Source organism: Festucalex cinctus, chromosome 19 (assembly GCF_051991245.1).
Source record: "Festucalex cinctus isolate MCC-2025b chromosome 19, RoL_Fcin_1.0, whole genome shotgun sequence".
In the NCBI taxonomy this organism is placed as follows: Eukaryota; Metazoa; Chordata; class Actinopteri; order Syngnathiformes; family Syngnathidae; genus Festucalex; species Festucalex cinctus.
This window is the reverse complement of record NC_135429.1, coordinates 17662015-17682486: the sequence shown is the minus strand read 5'-3', so window position 1 is coordinate 17682486 and position 20472 is coordinate 17662015. Positions and strand designations below refer to the sequence as shown.

Here is a 20472-nt window from a genome sequence, read left to right as displayed (position 1 = left end):
TGTAATCAGACAATTTACAACACACAGTCCACCTGCCAATGGAGATGCTGGATGTTCAATGAGCACACAGGAGCGTGCTAGTGGGATGCTAGTACTGATTGAGCCTTCAATGACAACAGTCTGACCCCCAGGAATGACAATTGGAGCTTTGCCTGAGAGTCTCACAATTCCATTGGTGCCCAGCTGCGCTTGTTGGTGACGTAATTGGAGCAGTTTCAAAACAGCTCGGTACCCATGTGCTAAGGGCTGAAAGCTTCCGGGGTTGCTCTCAATATACTGGTCGTACAAAGGTTCTAGAGTGTTCATTCCAATCAAAACATGTGATTGAAGCTCTGGACGTGAATCTGGAATCACGAGCGCCAATGTAGCCACTTCCATTTCAACCCCCACAAAGTCACTGGGGAACGTTACTGACATCTCAATATACCCCAAGTAGGGAACAGCTTGACCAGCTGCGCCTTCAACTTGGAGGAGATCACAAAGGGGTTTCAGTGGTTGAGAGAAAAAATGCTTGTTATAAAATGAAACAGGAACGGTGGTGACTTGTGACCCAGTGTCAAGTAGACAAGAACAGGTTTGGCCCGTGATGGTAACTTCACTTGTGCACTTGGATCCTATTAATCCCTTTGGTAATCGAGTGTTGAGAGGTGGTGACGAAGTCAACTCTGTACAGGTAACTGAAGGAGAGTTCTTGGGACATTGTTGGTCCGAAGCAGTTCCAGTGCGCCCCGTAACAGGAACTGGGCTCAGTTTAAAGACTGGCTTGATGGGGGATTGAATTTGTGCCATTTCGGCAGTTTGTCAGCATGCTGCTTCTTCTTGAAAGTCACCAAAGCAGAATTCGGGGGATTGTCACACGCTGGTTTAATGTGTCCGTCTTCCCCGCATCGATAACAAAAACCTGGCTTCGGTCCTGCTGGTGCGGGTCTTAAGGATCGTGATGCAGATTTTGGTTTGGCACCGGAACCAGGAGGGATAGGTTTTGCTGATGACTGCTTCTGAGCGGATTGGGCTGCAGTCAAAGCTGCCAACTGTCTCTGTATGTCTGCTAACTGTTTTGTTAACTTTTCCAGTGTTATGGCTTGATGGTCTTCACCCCCAGCATAAGCATACTGAGCATGAGTCATGGCCTTTGTTTTGGATGGACCGAGATGCTGCTTCATTCGAATGGTCTTTGCTGCTTCCCTATCCTCCTCAGTACGCAACAGCAGTAATAATTCAGCAAAAGATGGTGGATTATGCTTTCGTTGCTTGAGTTGGAGTTCGGAGATCAATGTATTGTCCCAACACCCTCTGCAAAACTGGTTAAGCAGGTGTTTGTTGGTTTCAGTGTGTGGGACCCCTCCTCTCTTAATGGCTAGACTGAGGGCAACCTGCAACCGCTGGAGATATGAAGATGACTTTTCTCCTGCATCTTGGAAAGTGTCCATGAATTTTGCAAAGAGCTCATCGCCATCTTGCACGGTACTGTATGCTGAATCCAAAATTTGAAGATAGACTGCTGGGCGTGTTTCTGGTTTCAAATGCTTGACCATGTCTGCAGCTGGAGGCAAGAGACTTTCAAAAATTTTTCTTGACCGTTGTAAGTCGGAGAAAGATGGATCATTTAACATCAGATCGACAGTAGAACGCCATGTCTCATAATCTGATTCATTCTGGGGCCGGGGCAACCTCCCAGAAAAAGCCCTGAGTCGCTGGCTGGAAAGATGAAGCATTGCACTGTCCTCATTTTTAACTATATGCTCTACCACATAACGCTGGACTTCTTGTGGATTAAGATCAGAAGCGGCATTATGTGGGAAAGAGAATCTTGGTGTATGTGAAGTCTTATGTTCCGGCTCGTCTGATTCTTGACTCGAGTTCTCAGCATTAGAAGTGGAGACAGCCAGCGAATTTAAGGTGACATCAGATGGTGGCAGTGGGTTAGATTGGGAAAGTGAGGCAGAATCTTGTGGGCCTGGCCTTAATTGCGTAACAGAGTGGCCAAGCAGAGACATCGCATCATTAAGGACTTCTGTAAAATCCTTTCCTGTACGCTTAGCCAAGTCTTTTAATTCTAATAAATAAGCATCAGTTTTTAGCTTCTCTATTTGAGTAGCACACACTGTTGACAGTTCTAAAATATCATACGTTAGTTTTCCATCATCGCTCACAAATGTGTATGGCAAAGTGTCACGAAGTGCAACTATGGCAGCACCAGATTTATACTCAACAACCCATTTACGGTTAAACACAGACTCTGGCTCATCAATAAATTGACTTTTTAAAATTGAGCCATATTTTGTCAAAAATCCTATGACTTCTTCATCCGTTTCTGTCTTAGTGACTCCTTCAATCAAAACTGCATTGGGTATTTTTATGCCATGGTTCTCAAACACATCCATTTTAATGTTGTATATTTCTCTGTCCACAACAGTTCTGCCAACTCTCTCCTGGCTAGCTCACCAAATTATGTAGCCAATATTTGCTGCATATCGTAACAAAAGGACAGAAGTAGGAATAGGCTAGGTATCAGAAGATTAAGGTCCGGCTCGGGAAGAGAGGAGGCAGAGACTAAAGCTTGTGTTTGGTAATTTCACCATGTATTAAATTACAACGTGAACAACAACAACCCTAGTGGACAGGACAAATATACACATATGTACAAGAGGCAAAATGAATGGCCATTCAATGAAAGTAATAAATTTTCAAAATAAAGAAAAGAAGGGAAAAGAAAAGGAACAACTCTTTATCGAGGCACGGATTGAACTATCTGATTGATAATTTCCCAAGTTCTGCAATATGAAGTTCATTGGTTGGCAATCGCACAGTCACAGTTCACTTGCGCAAAAATGTAGTCACAGTTCATGCAACCAGCACTATAGTGATCCGATTGTCCAGCAACCGAGGTGTATGAGTGAATGTGAGTAACTGAAAGAATGAATCCGGAGGGGTTGCAGATCAGAGTGCAAGTGATGGAAAATGCAGGGTCGGCTACGAGAGCCTCCTACCAGCCCGAACAGAGCAGGTGGCTGGGGTTCCTGGCAGGAATCTCCATTTCCTTAGCTGCATTCAATGTTCGTTGACTGTTCCTGGGCTTAGCTCACCATCAATTCAAGTCTGGCCTGTATGAAACAGGACCATCTTAATATTCTTTGTGTACACAAATAAGAAACTACATTGCATAAATAACACTAACAGCATTATCAATCCAAAAGTTCCAATCCATCATCAATATTGTACAATATAAATCTATTAGACATGTCAATTTATCAAAACTAACGTACTATATGAAAGTGCTAAAGTTGTGCAAAATTAGCAATAGCAGCATTAAATTTAATTCATTAGAATAATGTATTCTAATGAAGATGTATAAAACCTACACAATTCAAGTACATTCAATTATCAAAAAGAACAACTTCATTTAGTAAAATACTGTTCAGTATTATTACATTTCAAACAATCAAATCTGGGTAAAACGCCACATTGTACATAAAATACGAGCTAACAGTGAATAATCAGTACCATTAATCACTTCATTCAGTCGTTTGAGAACCATGTCAAAGCACCACAGAAATGGCTCATGTTAACACATGACTCACCAGTTCAACTTTTCAAACAATCGCGACGGTGAAACAATGCAGTCCGGTGCTGGCAGTCGGCTCTACAAGTCAATAAGTAGGCGTTTCAGTTTCAACATAACTATATTCAAGATAGAGCTTTCTAAAAAACCCACCTCGATCCATAAACATTTCCACACGCGTTGCCTGGCTCCTTCCGCACTACTGACCATAAGCGGCTCTTATTGGTGGTACGTGCGGTCACATGACAGAGCGCGGCAATACATCAAAGATCATTTATAAAAGGCAAGAGCGTACACTCAACAGGTCGTCTTGGTACTCTTGTTACACCGGGGTTCGATTCCCCAACGGGGAGGTGGTGCCTGTGTGTTTTGCTTTTTGGATACTCAGTTTTCATTGCAAATACAAAGAAAATTACCCTGTTTCCCACCCTTTTTCGAGTTGGGAACCTTCCGCGTGTGAGCCGAATGTGATAACCACTACACCATGGAAACAGACGCTGGTGTTTATCCTGTTGGCAGGATTGGAAAACAGCATAGCTGTCTGGCATTCCCTATTTTAGTGACAGTTTTCCTTCTATGCCTGTCCAGGTAGCAAACAGAGAGTCCTTTCCTCGTTAGTATTGTGGATAGTATCTTCTCCTGTCACGCGGAAGACTGGGGTGAGATGCCCCAACGGGCACTTGGTACCTGTGCTATTGTATTTTTGGATACTCAGTTTTCATTGCAAATTCAAAGAAAATTGCCAAGTTTCCACCCGGTTTCGAGCTGGGGACCTTTCGCGTGTGAGGCGAATGTGATAACCACTACACCATGGAAACAGACACTGGCGTTTATCCTGTTGGCAGGATTGGCAAACAGCATAGCTGTCTTGCATTCCCGATTTTAGTGACAGTTTTCCCTCTACGCCTGTCCAGGTAGCAAGCACAGAGTCCTTTCCTCGTTAGTATAGTGGATAGTATCTCAGCCTGTCACGCGGAAGACTGGGGTTCGATTCCCCAACGGGGAGGTGGTGCCTGTGTGTTTTGCTTTTTGGATACTCAGTTTTCATTGCAAATTCAAAGAAAATTGCCAAGTTTCCACCCGGTTTCGAGCTGGTGACCTTTCACTTGTTAGGCGAATGTGATAACCACTACACCATGGAAACAGACACTGCCGTTTACTCTGTTGGCCGGATTGGCAAACAGCATAGCTGTCTGGCATTCCCGATTTTAGTGACAGTTTTCCCTCTACGCCTGTCCAGGTAGCAAGCACAGAGTCCTTTCCTCGTTAGTATAGTGGATAGTATCTCTGCCTGTCACGCGCAAGACTGTGGTTAGATTCCCTGAAGGGGAGGTGAGTGCAGGTGCAATTCAGTTTTTGGATACTCAGTTTTCATTGCAAATACAAAGAGAATTACCCTGTTTCCCACCCGGTTTCGAGTTGGGAACCTTTCGCTTGTGAGGAGAATGTGATAACCACTACACCATGGAAACAGACACTGGCGTTTATCCTGTTGGCAGGATTGGCAAACAGCATAGCTGTCTTGCATTCCCGATTTTAGTGACAGTTTTCCCTCTACGCCTGTCCAGGTAGCAAGCACAGAGTCCTTTCCTTGTTAGTATAGTGGATAGTATCTCCGCCTGTCACGCGGAAGACTGGGGTTCGATTCCCCAACGGGGAGGTGGTGCCTGTGTGTTTTGCTTTTTGGACACTCAGTTTTCATTGCAAATACAAAGAAAATTACCCTGTTTCCCACCCTGTTTCGAGTTGGGAACCTTTCGCGTGTGAGCCGAATGTGCTAACCACTACACCATGGAAACAGACACTGGCGTTTATCCTGTTGGCAGGATTGGCAAACCGCATAGCTGTCTGGCATTAAGTTTAGTGACAATTTTACCTCTACGCCTGTCCAGGTCGCAAGCACAGAATCCTTTCGTCGTTAGTATAGTGGATAGTATCTCCTCCTGTCACGCGGAAGACTGGGGTTCGATTCCCCAACGGGGAGGTGGTGCCTGTGTGTTTTGCTTTTCGGATACTCAGTTTTCATTGCAAATACAAAGAAAATTACCCTGTTTCCCACCCTTTTTCGAGTTGGGAACCTTCCGCGTGTGAGCCGAATGTGATAACCACTACACCATGGAAACAGACGCTGGTGTTTATCCTGTTGGCAGGATTGGAAAACAGCATAGCTGTCTGGCATTCCCTATTTTAGTGACAGTTTTCCTTCTATGCCTGTCCAGGTAGCAAACAGAGAGTCCTTTCCTCGTTAGTATTGTGGATAGTATCTTCTCCTGTCACGCGGAAGACTGGGGTGAGATGCCCCAACGGGCACTTGGTACCTGTGCTATTGTATTTTTGGATACTCAGTTTTCATTGCAAATTCAAAGAAAATTGCCAAGTTTCCACCCGGTTTCGAGCTGGGGACCTTTCGCGTGTGAGGCGAATGTGATAACCACTACACCATGGAAACAGACACTGGCGTTTATCCTGTTGGCAGGATTGGCAAACAGCATAGCTGTCTTGCATTCCCGATTTTAGTGACAGTTTTCCCTCTACGCCTGTCCAGGTAGCAAGCACAGAGTCCTTTCCTCGTTAGTATAGTGGATAGTATCTCAGCCTGTCACGCGGAAGACTGGGGTTCGATTCCCCAACGGGGAGGTGGTGCCTGTGTGTTTTGCTTTTTGGATACTCAGTTTTCATTGCAAATTCAAAGAAAATTGCCAAGTTTCCACCCGGTTTCGAGCTGGTGACCTTTCACTTGTTAGGCGAATGTGATAACCACTACACCATGGAAACAGACACTGCTGTTTACTCTGTTGGCCGGATTGGCAAACAGCATAGCTGTCTGGCATTCCCGATTTTAGTGACAGTTTTCCCTCTACGCCTGTCCAGGTAGCAAGCACAGAGTCCTTTCCTCGTTAGTATAGTGGATAGTATCTCTGCCTGTCACGCGCAAGACTGTGGTTAGATTCCCTGAAGGGGAGGTGAGTGCAGGTGCAATTCAGTTTTTGGATACTCAGTTTTAATTGTAAATACAAAGAAAATTACCCTGTTTCCCACCCGGTTTCGAGTTGGGAACCTTTCGCTTGTGAGGAGAATGTGATAACCACTACACCATGGAAACAGACACTGGCGTTTATCCTGTTGGCAGGATTGGCAAACAGCATAGCTGTCTTGCATTCCCGATTTTAGTGACAGTTTTCCCTCTACGCCTGTCCAGGTAGCAAGCACAGAGTCCTTTCCTTGTTAGTATAGTGGATAGTATCTCCGCCTGTCACGCGGAAGACTGGGGTTCGATTCCCCAACGGGGAGGTGGTGCCTGTGTGTTTTGCTTTTTGGACACTCAGTTTTCATTGCAAATACAAAGAAAATTACCCTGTTTCCCACCCTGTTTCGAGTTGGGAACCTTTCGCGTGTGAGCCGAATGTGATAACCACTACACCATGGAAACAGACACTGGCGTTTATCCTGTTGGCAGGATTGGCAAACCGCATAGCTGTCTGGCATTAAGTTTAGTGACAATTTTACCTCTACGCCTGTCCAGGTCGCAAGCACAGAATCCTTTCGTCGTTAGTATAGTGGATAGTATCTCCTCCTGTCACGCGGAAGACTGGGGTTCGATTCCCCAACGGGGAGGTGGTGCCTGTGTGTTTTGCTTTTTGGATACTCAGTTTTCATTGCAAATACAAAGAAAATTACCCTGTTTCCCACCCTTTTTCGAGTTGGGAACCTTCCGCGTGTGAGCCGAATGTGATAACCACTACACCATGGAAACAGACGCTGGTGTTTATCCTGTTGGCAGGATTGGAAAACAGCATAGCTGTCTGGCATTCCCTATTTTAGTGACAGTTTTCCTTCTATGCCTGTCCAGGTAGCAAACAGAGAGTCCTTTCCTCGTTAGTATTGTGGATAGTATCTTCTCCTGTCACGCGGAAGACTGGGGTGAGATGCCCCAACGGGCACTTGGTACCTGTGCTATTGTATTTTTGGATACTCAGTTTTCATTGCAAATTCAAAGAAATTTGCCAAGTTTCCACCCGGTTTCGAGCTGGGGACCTTTCGCGTGTGAGGCGAATGTGATAACCACTACACCATGGAAACAGACACTGGCGTTTATCCTGTTGGCCGGATTGGCAAACAGCATAGCTGTCTGGCATTCCCGATTTTAGTGACAGTTTTCCCTCTACGCCTGTCCAGGTAGCAAGCACAGAGTCCTTTCCTCGTTAGTATAGTGGATAGTATCTCTGCCTGTCACGCGCAAGACTGTGGTTAGATTCCCTGAAGGGGAGGTGAGTGCAGGTGCAATTCAGTTTTTGGATACTCAGTTTTCATTGCAAATACAAAGAGAATTACCCTGTTTCCCACCCGGTTTCGAGTTGGGAACCTTTCGCTTGTGAGGAGAATGTGATAACCACTACACCATGGAAACAGACACTGGCGTTTATCCTGTTGGCAGGATTGGCAAACAGCATAGCTGTCTTGCATTCCCGATTTTAGTGACAGTTTTCCCTCTACGCCTGTCCAGGTAGCAAGCACAGAGTCCTTTCCTTGTTAGTATAGTGGATAGTATCTCCGCCTGTCACGCGGAAGACTGGGGTTCGATTCCCCAAAGGGGAGGTGGTGCCTGTGTGTTTTGCTTTTTGGACACTCAGTTTTCATTGCAAATACAAAGAAAATTACCCTGTTTCCCACCCTGTTTCGAGTTGGGAACCTTTCGCGTGTGAGCCGAATGTGATAACCACTACACCATGGAAACAGACACTGGCGTTTATCCTGTTGGCAGGATTGGCAAACCGCATAGCTGTCTGGCATTAAGTTTAGTGACAATTTTACCTCTACGCCTGTCCAGGTCGCAAGCACAGAATCCTTTCGTCGTTAGTATAGTGGATAGTATCTCCTCCTGTCACGCGGAAGACTGGGGTTCGATTCCCCAACGGGGAGGTGGTGCCTGTGTGTTTTGCTTTTCGGATACTCAGTTTTCATTGCAAATACAAAGAAAATTACCCTGTTTCCCACACTTTTTCGAGTTGGGAACCTTCCGCGTGTGAGCCGAATGTGATAACCACTACACCATGGAAACAGACGCTGGTGTTTATCCTGTTGGCAGGATTGGAAAACAGCATAGCTGTCTGGCATTCCCTATTTTAGTGACAGTTTTCCTTCTATGCCTGTCCAGGTAGCAAACAGAGAGTCCTTTCCTCGTTAGTATTGTGGATAGTATCTTCTCCTGTCACGCGGAAGACTGGGGTGAGATGCCTTTTCGGGCACTTGGTACCTGTGCTATTGTATTTTTGGATACTCAGTTTTCATTGCAAATTCAAAGAAAATTGCCAAGTTTCCACCCGGTTTCGAGCTGGGGACCTTTCGCGTGTGAGGCGAATGTGATAACCACTACACCATGGAAACAGACACTGGCGTTTATCCTGTTGGCAGGATTGGCAAACAGCATAGCTGTCTTGCATTCCCGATTTTAGTGACAGTTTTCCCTCTACGCCTGTCCAGGTAGCAAGCACAGAGTCCTTTCCTCGTTAGTATAGTGGATAGTATCTCAGCCTGTCACGCGGAAGACTGGGGTTCGATTCCCCAACGGGGAGGTGGTGCCTGTGTGTTTTGCTTTTTGGATACTCAGTTTTCATTGCAAATTCAAAGAAAATTGCCAAGTTTCCACCCGGTTTCGAGCTGGTGACCTTTCACTTGTTAGGCGAATGTGATAACCACTACACCATGGAAACAGACACTGCCGTTTACTCTGTTGGCCGGATTGGCAAACAGCATAGCTGTCTGGCATTCCCGATTTTAGTGACAGTTTTCCCTCTACGCCTGTCCAGGTAGCAAGCACAGAGTCCTTTCCTCGTTAGTATAGTGGATAGTATCTCTGCCTGTCACGCGCAAGACTGTGGTTAGATTCCCTGAAGGGGAGGTGAGTGCAGGTGCAATTCAGTTTTTGGATACTCAGTTTTAATTGTAAATACAAAGAAAATTACCCTGTTTCCCACCCGGTTTCGAGTTGGGAACCTTTCGCTTGTGAGGAGAATGTGATAACCACTACACCATGGAAACAGACACTGGCGTTTATCCTGTTGGCAGGATTGGCAAACAGCATAGCTGTCTTGCATTCCCGATTTTAGTGACAGTTTTCCCTCTACGCCTGTCCAGGTAGCAAGCACAGAGTCCTTTCCTTGTTAGTATAGTGGATAGTATCTCCGCCTGTCACGCGGAAGACTGGGGTTCGATTCCCCAACGGGGAGGTGGTGCCTGTGTGTTTTGCTTTTTGGACACTCAGTTTTCATTGCAAATACAAAGAAAATTACCCTGTTTCCCACCCTGTTTCGAGTTGGGAACCTTTCGCGTGTGAGCCGAATGTGATAACCACTACACCATGGAAACAGACACTGGCGTTTATCCTGTTGGCAGGATTGGCAAACCGCATAGCTGTCTGGCATTAAGTTTAGTGACAATTTTACCTCTACGCCTGTCCAGGTCGCAAGCACAGAATCCTTTCGTCGTTAGTATAGTGGATAGTATCTCCTCCTGTCACGCGGAAGACTGGGGTTCGATTCCCCAACGGGGAGGTGGTGCCTGTGTGTTTTGCTTTTTGGATACTCAGTTTTCATTGCAAATACAAAGAAAATTACCCTGTTTCCCACCCTTTTTCGAGTTGGGAACCTTCCGCGTGTGAGCCGAATGTGATAACCACTACACCATGGAAACAGACGCTGGTGTTTATCCTGTTGGCAGGATTGGAAAACAGCATAGCTGTCTGGCATTCCCTATTTTAGTGACAGTTTTCCTTCTATGCCTGTCCAGGTAGCAAACAGAGAGTCCTTTCCTCGTTAGTATTGTGGATAGTATCTTCTCCTGTCACGCGGAAGACTGGGGTGAGATGCCCCAACGGGCACTTGGTACCTGTGCTATTGTATTTTTGGATACTCAGTTTTCATTGCAAATTCAAAGAAATTTGCCAAGTTTCCACCCGGTTTCGAGCTGGGGACCTTTCGCGTGTGAGGCGAATGTGATAACCACTACACCATGGAAACAGACACTGGCGTTTATCCTGTTGGCCGGATTGGCAAACAGCATAGCTGTCTGGCATTCCCGATTTTAGTGACAGTTTTCCCTCTACGCCTGTCCAGGTAGCAAGCACAGAGTCCTTTCCTCGTTAGTATAGTGGATAGTATCTCTGCCTGTCACGCGCAAGACTGTGGTTAGATTCCCTGAAGGGGAGGTGAGTGCAGGTGCAATTCAGTTTTTGGATACTCAGTTTTCATTGCAAATACAAAGAGAATTACCCTGTTTCCCACCCGGTTTCGAGTTGGGAACCTTTCGCTTGTGAGGAGAATGTGATAACCACTACACCATGGAAACAGACACTGGCGTTTATCCTGTTGGCAGGATTGGCAAACAGCATAGCTGTCTTGCATTCCCGATTTTAGTGACAGTTTTCCCTCTACGCCTGTCCAGGTAGCAAGCACAGAGTCCTTTCCTTGTTAGTATAGTGGATAGTATCTCCGCCTGTCACGCGGAAGACTGGGGTTCGATTCCCCAAAGGGGAGGTGGTGCCTGTGTGTTTTGCTTTTTGGACACTCAGTTTTCATTGCAAATACAAAGAAAATTACCCTGTTTCCCACCCTGTTTCGAGTTGGGAACCTTTCGCGTGTGAGCCGAATGTGATAACCACTACACCATGGAAACAGACACTGGCGTTTATCCTGTTGGCAGGATTGGCAAACCGCATAGCTGTCTGGCATTAAGTTTAGTGACAATTTTACCTCTACGCCTGTCCAGGTCGCAAGCACAGAATCCTTTCGTCGTTAGTATAGTGGATAGTATCTCCTCCTGTCACGCGGAAGACTGGGGTTCGATTCCCCAACGGGGAGGTGGTGCCTGTGTGTTTTGCTTTTCGGATACTCAGTTTTCATTGCAAATACAAAGAAAATTACCCTGTTTCCCACACTTTTTCGAGTTGGGAACCTTCCGCGTGTGAGCCGAATGTGATAACCACTACACCATGGAAACAGACGCTGGTGTTTATCCTGTTGGCAGGATTGGAAAACAGCATAGCTGTCTGGCATTCCCTATTTTAGTGACAGTTTTCCTTCTATGCCTGTCCAGGTAGCAAACAGAGAGTCCTTTCCTCGTTAGTATTGTGGATAGTATCTTCTCCTGTCACGCGGAAGACTGGGGTGAGATGCCTTTTCGGGCACTTGGTACCTGTGCTATTGTATTTTTGGATACTCAGTTTTCATTGCAAATTCAAAGAAAATTGCCAAGTTTCCACCCGGTTTCGAGCTGGGGACCTTTCGCGTGTGAGGCGAATGTGATAACCACTACACCATGGAAACAGACACTGGCGTTTATCCTGTTGGCAGGATTGGCAAACAGCATAGCTGTCTTGCATTCCCGATTTTAGTGACAGTTTTCCCTCTACGCCTGTCCAGGTAGCAAGCACAGAGTCCTTTCCTCGTTAGTATAGTGGATAGTATCTCAGCCTGTCACGCGGAAGACTGGGGTTCGATTCCCCAACGGGGAGGTGGTGCCTGTGTGTTTTGCTTTTTGGATACTCAGTTTTCATTGCAAATTCAAAGAAAATTGCCAAGTTTCCACCCGGTTTCGAGCTGGTGACCTTTCACTTGTTAGGCGAATGTGATAACCACTACACCATGGAAACAGACACTGCCGTTTACTCTGTTGGCCGGATTGGCAAACAGCATAGCTGTCTGGCATTCCCGATTTTAGTGACAGTTTTCCCTCTACGCCTGTCCAGGTAGCAAGCACAGAGTCCTTTCCTCGTTAGTATAGTGGATAGTATCTCTGCCTGTCACGCGCAAGACTGTGGTTAGATTCCCTGAAGGGGAGGTGAGTGCAGGTGCAATTCAGTTTTTGGATACTCAGTTTTAATTGTAAATACAAAGAAAATTACCCTGTTTCCCACCCGGTTTCGAGTTGGGAACCTTTCGCTTGTGAGGAGAATGTGATAACCACTACACCATGGAAACAGACACTGGCGTTTATCCTGTTGGCAGGATTGGCAAACAGCATAGCTGTCTTGCATTCCCGATTTTAGTGACAGTTTTCCCTCTACGCCTGTCCAGGTAGCAAGCACAGAGTCCTTTCCTTGTTAGTATAGTGGATAGTATCTCCGCCTGTCACGCGGAAGACTGGGGTTCGATTCCCCAACGGGGAGGTGGTGCCTGTGTGTTTTGCTTTTTGGACACTCAGTTTTCATTGCAAATACAAAGAAAATTACCCTGTTTCCCACCCTGTTTCGAGTTGGGAACCTTTCGCGTGTGAGCCGAATGTGATAACCACTACACCATGGAAACAGACACTGGCGTTTATCCTGTTGGCAGGATTGGCAAACCGCATAGCTGTCTGGCATTAAGTTTAGTGACAATTTTACCTCTACGCCTGTCCAGGTCGCAAGCACAGAATCCTTTCGTCGTTAGTATAGTGGATAGTATCTCCTCCTGTCACGCTGAAGACTGGGGTTCGATTCCCCAACGGGGAGGTGGTGCCTGTGTGTTTTGCTTTTTGGATACTCAGTTTTCATTGCAAATACAAAGAAAATTACCCTGTTTCCCACCCTGTTTCGAGTTGGGAACCTTCCGCGTGTGAGCCGAATGTGATAACCACTACACCATGGAAACAGACGCTGGGGTTTATCCTGTTGGCAGGATTGGAAAACAGCATAGCTGTCTGGCATTCCCGATTTTAGTGACAGTTTTCCCTCTACGCCTGTCCAGGTAGCAAGCACAGAGTCCTTTCCTCTTTTGTATAGTGGATAGTATCTCCGCCTGTCACGAGGAAGACTGGGGTTCGATTCCCCAACGGGGAGGTGGTGCCTGTGTGTTTTGCTTTTTGGATACTCAGTTTTCATTGCAAATTCAAAGAAAATTGCCAAGTTTCCACCCGGTTTCGAGCTGGGGACCTTTCACGTGTTAGGCGAATGTGATAACCACTACACCATGGAAACAGACACTGGAGTTTACTCTGTTGGCCGGATTGGCAAACAGCATAGCTGTCTGGCATTCCCGATTTTAGTGACAGTTTTCCCTCTACGCCTGTCCAGGTAGCAAGCACAGAGTCCTTTCCTCGTTAGTATAGTGGATAGTATCTCTGCCTGTCACGCGCAAGACTGTGGCTAGATTCCCTGAAGGGGAGGTGAGTGCAGGTGCAATTCAATTTTTGGATACTCAGTTTTCATTGCAAATACAAAGAAAATTACCCTGTTTCCCACCCTGTTTCGAGTTGGGAACCTTTCGCGTGTGAGCCGAATGTGATAACCACTACACCATGGAAACAGACACTGGCGTTTATCCTGTTGGCAGGATTGGCAAACCGCATAGCTGTCTGGCATTAAGTTTAGTGACAATTTTACCTCTACGCCTGTCCAGGTCGCAAGCACAGAATCCTTTCGTCGTTAGTATAGTGGATAGTATCTCCTCCTGTCACGCGGAAGACTGGGGTTCGATTCCCCAACGGGGAGGTGGTGCCTGTGTGTTTTGCTTTTTGGATACTCAGTTTTCATTGCAAATACAAAGAAAATTACCCTGTTTCCCACCCTTTTTCGAGTTGGGAACCTTCCGCGTGTGAGCCGAATGTGATAACCACTACACCATGGAAACAGACGCTGGTGTTTATCCTGTTGGCAGGATTGGAAAACAGCATAGCTGTCTGGCATTCCCTATTTTAGTGACAGTTTTCCTTCTATGCCTGTCCAGGTAGCAAACAGAGAGTCCTTTCCTCGTTAGTATTGTGGATAGTATCTTCTCCTGTCACGCGGAAGACTGGGGTGAGATGCCCCAACGGGCACTTGGTACCTGTGCTATTGTATTTTTGGATACTCAGTTTTCATTGCAAATTCAAAGAAATTTGCCAAGTTTCCACCCGGTTTCGAGCTGGGGACCTTTCGCGTGTGAGGCGAATGTGATAACCACTACACCATGGAAACAGACACTGGCGTTTATCCTGTTGGCAGGATTGGCAAACAGCATAGCTGTCTTGCATTCCCGATTTTAGTGACAGTTTTCCCTCTACGCCTGTCCAGGTAGCAAGCACAGAGTCCTTTCCTCGTTAGTATAGTGGATAGTATCTCAGCCTGTCACGCGGAAGACTGGGGTTGGATTCCCCAACGGGGAGGTGGTGCCTGTGTGTTTTGCTTTTTGGATACTCAGTTTTCATTGCAAATTCAAAGAAAATTGCCAAGTTTCCACCCGGTTTCGAGCTGGTGACCTTTCACTTGTTAGGCGAATGTGATAACCACTACACCATGGAAACAGACACTGCCGTTTACTCTGTTGGCCGGATTGGCAAACAGCATAGCTGTCTGGCATTCCCGATTTTAGTGACAGTTTTCCCTCTACGCCTGTCCAGGTAGCAAGCACAGAGTCCTTTCCTCGTTAGTATAGTGGATAGTATCTCTGCCTGTCACGCGCAAGACTGTGGTTAGATTCCCTGAAGGGGAGGTGAGTGCAGGTGCAATTCAGTTTTTGGATACTCAGTTTTCATTGCAAATACAAAGAAAATTACCCTGTTTCCCACCCGGTTTCGAGTTGGGAACCTTTCGCTTGTGAGGAGAATGTGATAACCACTACACCATGGAAACAGACACTGGCGTTTATCCTGTTGGCAGGATTGGCAAACAGCATAGCTGTCTTGCATTCCCGATTTTAGTGACAATTTTCCCTCTACGCCTGTCCAGGTAGCAAGCACAGAGTCCTTTCCTCGTTAGTATAGTGGATAATATCTCCGCCTGTCACGCGGAAAACTGGGGTTCGATTCCCCAACGGGGAGGTGGTGCCTGTGTGTTTTGCTTTTTGGATACTCAGTTTTCATTGCAAATACAAAGAAAATTACCCTGTTTCCCACCCTTTTTCGAGTTGGGAACCTTCCGCGTGTGAGCCGAATGTGATAACCACTACACCATGGAAACAGACGCTGGTGTTTATCCTGTTGGCAGGATTGGAATACAGCATAGCTGTCTGGCATTCCCTATTTTAGTGACAGTTTTCCTTCTATGCCTGTCCAGGTAGCAAACACAGAGTCCTTTCCTTGTTAGTATTGTGGATAGTATCTTCTCCTGTCACGCGGAAGACTGGGGTGAGATGCCCCAACGGGCACTTGGTACCTGTGCTATTGTATTTTTGGATACTCAGTTTTCATTGCAAATTCAAAGAAAATTGCCAAGTTTCCACCCGGTTTCGAGCTGGGGACCTTTCACGTGTAAGGCGAATGTGATAACCACTACACCATGGAAACAGACACTGGCGTTTATCCTGTTGGCAGGATTGGCAAACAGCATAGCTGTCTTGCATTCCGATTTTAGTGACAGTTTTCCCTCTACGCCTGTCCAGGTAGCAAGCACAGAGTCCTTTCCTCGTTAGTATAGTGGATAGTATCTCAGCCTGTCACGCGGAAGACTGGGGTTCGATTCCCCAACGGGGAGGTGGTGCCTGTGTGTTTTGCTTTTTGGATACTCAGTTTTCATTGCAAATTCAAAGAAAATTGCCAAGTTTCCACCCGGTTTCGAGCTGGGGACCTTTCGCGTGTTAGGCGAATGTGATAACCACTACACCATGGAAACAGACACTGGCGTTTACTCTGTTGGCCGGATTGGCAAACAGCATAGCTGTCTGGCATTCCCGATTTTAGTGACAGTTTTCCCTCTACGCCTGTCCAGGTAGAAAGCACAGAGTCCTTTCCTCGTTAGTATAGTGGATAGTATCTCTGCCTGTCACGCGCAAGACTGTGGTTAGATTCCCTGAAGGGGAGGTGATTGCAGGTGCAATTCAATTTTTGGATACTCAGTTTTCATTGCAAATACAAAGAAAATTACCCTGTTTCCCACCCTGTTTCGAGTTGGGAACCTTTCGCGTGTGAGCCGAATGTGATAACCACTACACCATGGAAACAGACACTGGCGTTTATCCTGTTGGCAGGATTGGCAAACAGCATAGCTGTCTGGCATTCACAAGTTTAGTGACAGTTTTACCTCTACGCCTGTCCAGGTCGCAAGCACAGAATCCTTTCCTCGTTAGTATAGTGGATAGTATCTCCTCCTGTCACGCGGAAGACTGGGGTTCGATTCCCCAACGGGGAGGTGGTGCCTGTGTGTTTTGCTTTTTGGATACTCAGTTTTCATTGCAAATACAAAGAAAATTACCCTGTTTCCCACCCTGTTTCGAGTTGTGAACCTTCCGCGTGTGAGCCGAATGTGATAACCATTACACCATGGAAACAGACGCTGGCGTTTATCCTGTTGGCAGGATTGGCAAACAGCATAGCTGTCTGGCATTCACAAGTTTAGTGACAGTTTTACCCCTACGCCTGTCCAGGTCGCAAGCACAGAATCCTTTCCTCGTTAGTATAGTGGATTGTATCTCCTCCTGTCACGCGGAAGACTGGGGTTCGATTCCCCAACGGGGAGGTGGTGCCTGTGTGTTTTGCTTTTTGGATACTCAGTTTTCATTGCAAATACAAAGAAAATTACCCTGTTTCCCACCCTGTTTCGAGTTGGGAACCTTCCGCGTGTGAGCCGAATGTGATAACCACTACACCATGGAAACAGACGCTGGGGTTTATCCTGTTGGCAGGATTGGAAAACAGCATAGCTGTCTGGCATTCCCGATTTTAGTGACAGTTTTCCCTCTACGCCTGTCCAGGTAGCAAGCACAGAGTCCTTTCCTCTTTTGTATAGTGGATAGTATCTCCGCCTGTCACGAGGAAGACTGGGGTTCGATTCCCCAACGGGGAGGTGGTGCCTGTGTGTTTTGCTTTTTGGATACTCAGTTTTCATTGCAAATTCAAAGAAAATTGCCAAGTTTCCACCCGGTTTCGAGCTGGGGACCTTTCACGTGTTAGGCGAATGTGATAACCACTACACCATGGAAACAGACACTGGAGTTTACTCTGTTGGCCGGATTGGCAAACAGCATAGCTGTCTGGCATTCCCGATTTTAGTGACAGTTTTCCCTCTACGCCTGTCCAGGTAGCAAGCACAGAGTCCTTTCCTCGTTAGTATAGTGGATAGTATCTCTGCCTGTCACGCGCAAGACTGTGGCTAGATTCCCTGAAGGGGAGGTGAGTGCAGGTGCAATTCAATTTTTGGATACTCAGTTTTCATTGCAAATACAAAGAAAATTACCCTGTTTCCCACCCTGTTTCGAGTTGGGAACCTTTCGCGTGTGAGCCGAATGTGATAACCACTACACCATGGAAACAGACACTGTCGTTTATCCTGTTGGCAGGATTGGCAAACAGCATAGCTGTCTTGCATTCCCGATTTTAGTGACAGTTTTCCCTCTACGCCTGTCCAGGTAGCAAGCACAGAGTCCTTTCCTCGTTAGTATAGTGGATAGTATCTCCGCCTGTCACGCGGAAGACTGGGGTTCGATTCCCCAACGGGGAGGTGGTGCCTGTGTGTTTTGCTTTTTGGATACTCAGTTTTCATTGCAAATACATAGAAAATTACCCTGTTTCCCACCCTGTTTCGAGTTGGGAACCTTCCGCGTGTGAGCCGAATGTGATAACCACTACACCATGGAAACAGACGCTGGCGTTTATCCTGTTGGCAGGATTGGAAAACAGCATAGCTGTCTGGCATTCCCGATTTTAGTGACAGTTTTCCCTCTACGCCTGTCCAGGTAGCAAGCACAGAGTCCTTTCCTCGTTAGTATAGTGGATTGTATCTCCGCCTGTCACGCGGAAGACTGGGGTTCGATTCCCCAACGGGGAGGTGGTGCCTGTGTGTTTTGCTTTTTGGATACTCAGTTTTCATTGCAAATTCAAAGAAAATTGCCAAGTTTCCACCCGGTTTCGAGCTGGGGACCTTTCACGTGTTAGGCGAATGTGATAACCACTACACCATGGAAACAGACACTGGTGTTTACTCTGTTGGCCGGATTGGCAAACAGCATAGCTGTCTGGCATTCCCGATTTTAGTGACAGTTTTCCCTCTACGCCTGTCCAGGTAGCAAGCACAGAGTCCTTTCCTCGTTAGTATAGTGGATAGTATCTCTGCCTGTCACGCGCAAGACTGTGGTTAGATTCCCTGAAGGGGAGGTGAGTGCAGGTGCAATTCAATTTTTGGATACTCAGTTTTCATTGCAAATACAAAGAAAATTACCCTGTTTCCCACCCGGTTTCGAGTTGGGAACCTTTCGCTTGTGAGGAGAATGTGATAACCACTACACCATGGAAACAGACACTGGCGTTTATCCTGTTGGCAGGATTGGCAAACAGCATAGCTGTCTGGCATTCACAAGTTTAGTGACAGTTTTACCTCTACGCCTGTCCAGGTAGCAAGCACAGAGTCCTTTCCTCGTTAGTATAGTGGATAGTATCTCCGCCTGTCACGCGGAAGACTGGGGTTCGATTCCCCAACGGGGAGGTGGTGCCTGTGTATTTTGCTTTTTGGATACTCAGTTTTCATTGCAAATACAAAGAAAATTACCCTGTTTCCCACCCTGTTTCGAGTTGGGAACCTTTCGCGTGTGAGCCGAATGTGATAACCACTACACCATGGAAACAGACACTGTCGTTTATCCTGTTGGCAGGATTGGCAAACAGCATAGCTGTCTTGCATTCCCGATTTTAGTGACAGTTTTCCCTCTACGCCTGTCCAGGTAGCAAGCACAGAGTCCTTTCCTCGTTAGTATAGTGGATAGTATCTCCGCCTGTCACGCGGAAGACTGGGGTTCGATTCCCCAACGGGGAGGTGGTGCCTGTGTATTTTGCTTTTTGGATACTCAGTTTTCATTGCAAATACAAAGAAAATTACCCTGTTTCCCACCCTGTTTCGAGTTGTGAACCTTTCGCGTGTGAGCCGAATGTGATAACCACTACACCATGGAAACAGACACTGTCGTTTATCCTGTTGGCAGGATTGGCAAACAGCATAGCTGTCTTGCATTCCCGATTTTAGTGACAGTTTTCCCTCTACGCCTGTCCAGGTAGCAAGCACAGAGTGCTTTCCTCGTTAGTATAGTGGATAGTATCTCCGCCTGTCACGCGGAAGACTGGGGTTCGATTCCCCAACGGGGAGGTGGTGCCTGTGTGTTTTGCTTTTTGGATACTCAGTTTTCATTGCAAATACAAAGAAAATTACCCTGTTTCCCACCCTGTTTCGAGTTGGGAACCTTCCGCGTGTGAGCCGAATGTGATAACCACTACACCATGGAAACAGACGCTGGCGTTTATCCTGTTGGCAGGATTGGCAAACAGCATAGCTGTCTGGCATTAAGTTTAGTGACAGTTTTACCTCTACGCCTGTCCAGGTCGCAAGCACAGAATCCTTTCCTCGTTAGTATAGTGGATGGTATCTCCTCCTGTCACGCGGAAGACTGGGGTTCGATTCCCCAACGGGGAGGTGGTGCCTGTGTGTTTTGCTTTTTGGATACTCAGTTTTCATTGCAAATACAAAGAAAATTACCCTGTTTCCCACCCTGTTTCGAGTTGGGAACCTTCCGCGTGTGAGCCGAATGTGATAACCACTACACCATGGAAACAGACGCTGGCGTTTATCCTGTTGGCAGGATTGGAAAACAGCATAGCTGTCTGGCATTCCCGATTTTAGTGACAGTTTTCCCTCTACGCCTGTCCAGTTAGCAAGCACAGAGTCCTTTCCTCGTTAGTATAGTGGATAGTATCTCCGCCTGTCACGCGGAAGACTGGGGTTCGATTCCCCAACGGGGAGGTGGTGCCTGTGTGTTTTGCTTTTTGGATACTCAGTTTTCATTGCAAATTCAAAGAAAATTGCCAAGTTTCCACCCGGTTTCGAGCTGGGGACCTTTCGCGTGTGAGGCGAATGTGATAACCACTACACCATGGAAACAGACACTGGCGTTTATCCTGTTGGCAGGATTGGCAAACAGCATAGCTGTCTTGCATTCCCGATTTTAGTGACAGTTTTCCCTCTACGCCTGTCCAGGTAG

At 46.6% G+C, this 20472-nt stretch overlaps 1 long non-coding RNA gene and 15 other non-coding genes across 16 annotated transcripts; 5 read left to right on the top strand and 11 right to left on the bottom strand.

Annotated features, from left to right (window-relative positions):
* Positions 1-2560: 2560 nt before the first annotated feature.
* Positions 2561-3885, bottom strand: LOC144007399 (uncharacterized). Its single transcript, XR_013280166.1, has 2 exons — positions 3716-3885; positions 2561-3643 (listed from the first exon to the last, which is right to left on the bottom strand). It is a non-coding gene; the product is annotated as an uncharacterized LOC144007399 (long non-coding RNA).
* Positions 3886-4307: 422 nt separating this feature from the next.
* trnav-cac (transfer RNA valine (anticodon CAC)) lies at positions 4308-4380 on the bottom strand. The gene has a single exon. It is a non-coding gene; the product is annotated as a tRNA-Val (tRNA).
* A 1558-nt stretch (positions 4381-5938) lies between these two features.
* trnav-cac (transfer RNA valine (anticodon CAC)) lies at positions 5939-6011 on the bottom strand. Its single transcript has one exon. It is a non-coding gene; the product is annotated as a tRNA-Val (tRNA).
* Positions 6012-7569: 1558 nt separating this feature from the next.
* Positions 7570-7642, bottom strand: trnav-cac (transfer RNA valine (anticodon CAC)). Its single transcript has one exon. It is a non-coding gene; the product is annotated as a tRNA-Val (tRNA).
* Positions 7643-8874: 1232 nt separating this feature from the next.
* trnav-cac (transfer RNA valine (anticodon CAC)) lies at positions 8875-8947 on the bottom strand. Its single transcript has one exon. It is a non-coding gene; the product is annotated as a tRNA-Val (tRNA).
* A 1558-nt stretch (positions 8948-10505) lies between these two features.
* trnav-cac (transfer RNA valine (anticodon CAC)) lies at positions 10506-10578 on the bottom strand. Its single transcript has one exon. It is a non-coding gene; the product is annotated as a tRNA-Val (tRNA).
* Positions 10579-11810: 1232 nt separating this feature from the next.
* Positions 11811-11883, bottom strand: trnav-cac (transfer RNA valine (anticodon CAC)). The gene has a single exon. It is a non-coding gene; the product is annotated as a tRNA-Val (tRNA).
* Positions 11884-14419: 2536 nt separating this feature from the next.
* trnav-cac (transfer RNA valine (anticodon CAC)) lies at positions 14420-14492 on the bottom strand. The gene has a single exon. It is a non-coding gene; the product is annotated as a tRNA-Val (tRNA).
* Positions 14493-15726: 1234 nt separating this feature from the next.
* On the bottom strand, positions 15727-15799 carry trnav-uac (transfer RNA valine (anticodon UAC)). Its single transcript has one exon. It is a non-coding gene; the product is annotated as a tRNA-Val (tRNA).
* A 252-nt stretch (positions 15800-16051) lies between these two features.
* Positions 16052-16124, bottom strand: trnav-aac (transfer RNA valine (anticodon AAC)). Its single transcript has one exon. It is a non-coding gene; the product is annotated as a tRNA-Val (tRNA).
* Positions 16125-17876: 1752 nt separating this feature from the next.
* Positions 17877-17948, top strand: trnad-guc (transfer RNA aspartic acid (anticodon GUC)). Its single transcript has one exon. It is a non-coding gene; the product is annotated as a tRNA-Asp (tRNA).
* Positions 17949-18857: 909 nt separating this feature from the next.
* On the top strand, positions 18858-18929 carry trnad-guc (transfer RNA aspartic acid (anticodon GUC)). Its single transcript has one exon. It is a non-coding gene; the product is annotated as a tRNA-Asp (tRNA).
* A 255-nt stretch (positions 18930-19184) lies between these two features.
* On the top strand, positions 19185-19256 carry trnad-guc (transfer RNA aspartic acid (anticodon GUC)). The gene has a single exon. It is a non-coding gene; the product is annotated as a tRNA-Asp (tRNA).
* Positions 19257-19511: 255 nt separating this feature from the next.
* On the top strand, positions 19512-19583 carry trnad-guc (transfer RNA aspartic acid (anticodon GUC)). The gene has a single exon. It is a non-coding gene; the product is annotated as a tRNA-Asp (tRNA).
* Positions 19584-20162: 579 nt separating this feature from the next.
* Positions 20163-20234, top strand: trnad-guc (transfer RNA aspartic acid (anticodon GUC)). The gene has a single exon. It is a non-coding gene; the product is annotated as a tRNA-Asp (tRNA).
* A 65-nt stretch (positions 20235-20299) lies between these two features.
* Positions 20300-20372, bottom strand: trnav-cac (transfer RNA valine (anticodon CAC)). The gene has a single exon. It is a non-coding gene; the product is annotated as a tRNA-Val (tRNA).
* Positions 20373-20472: the final 100 nt, after the last annotated feature.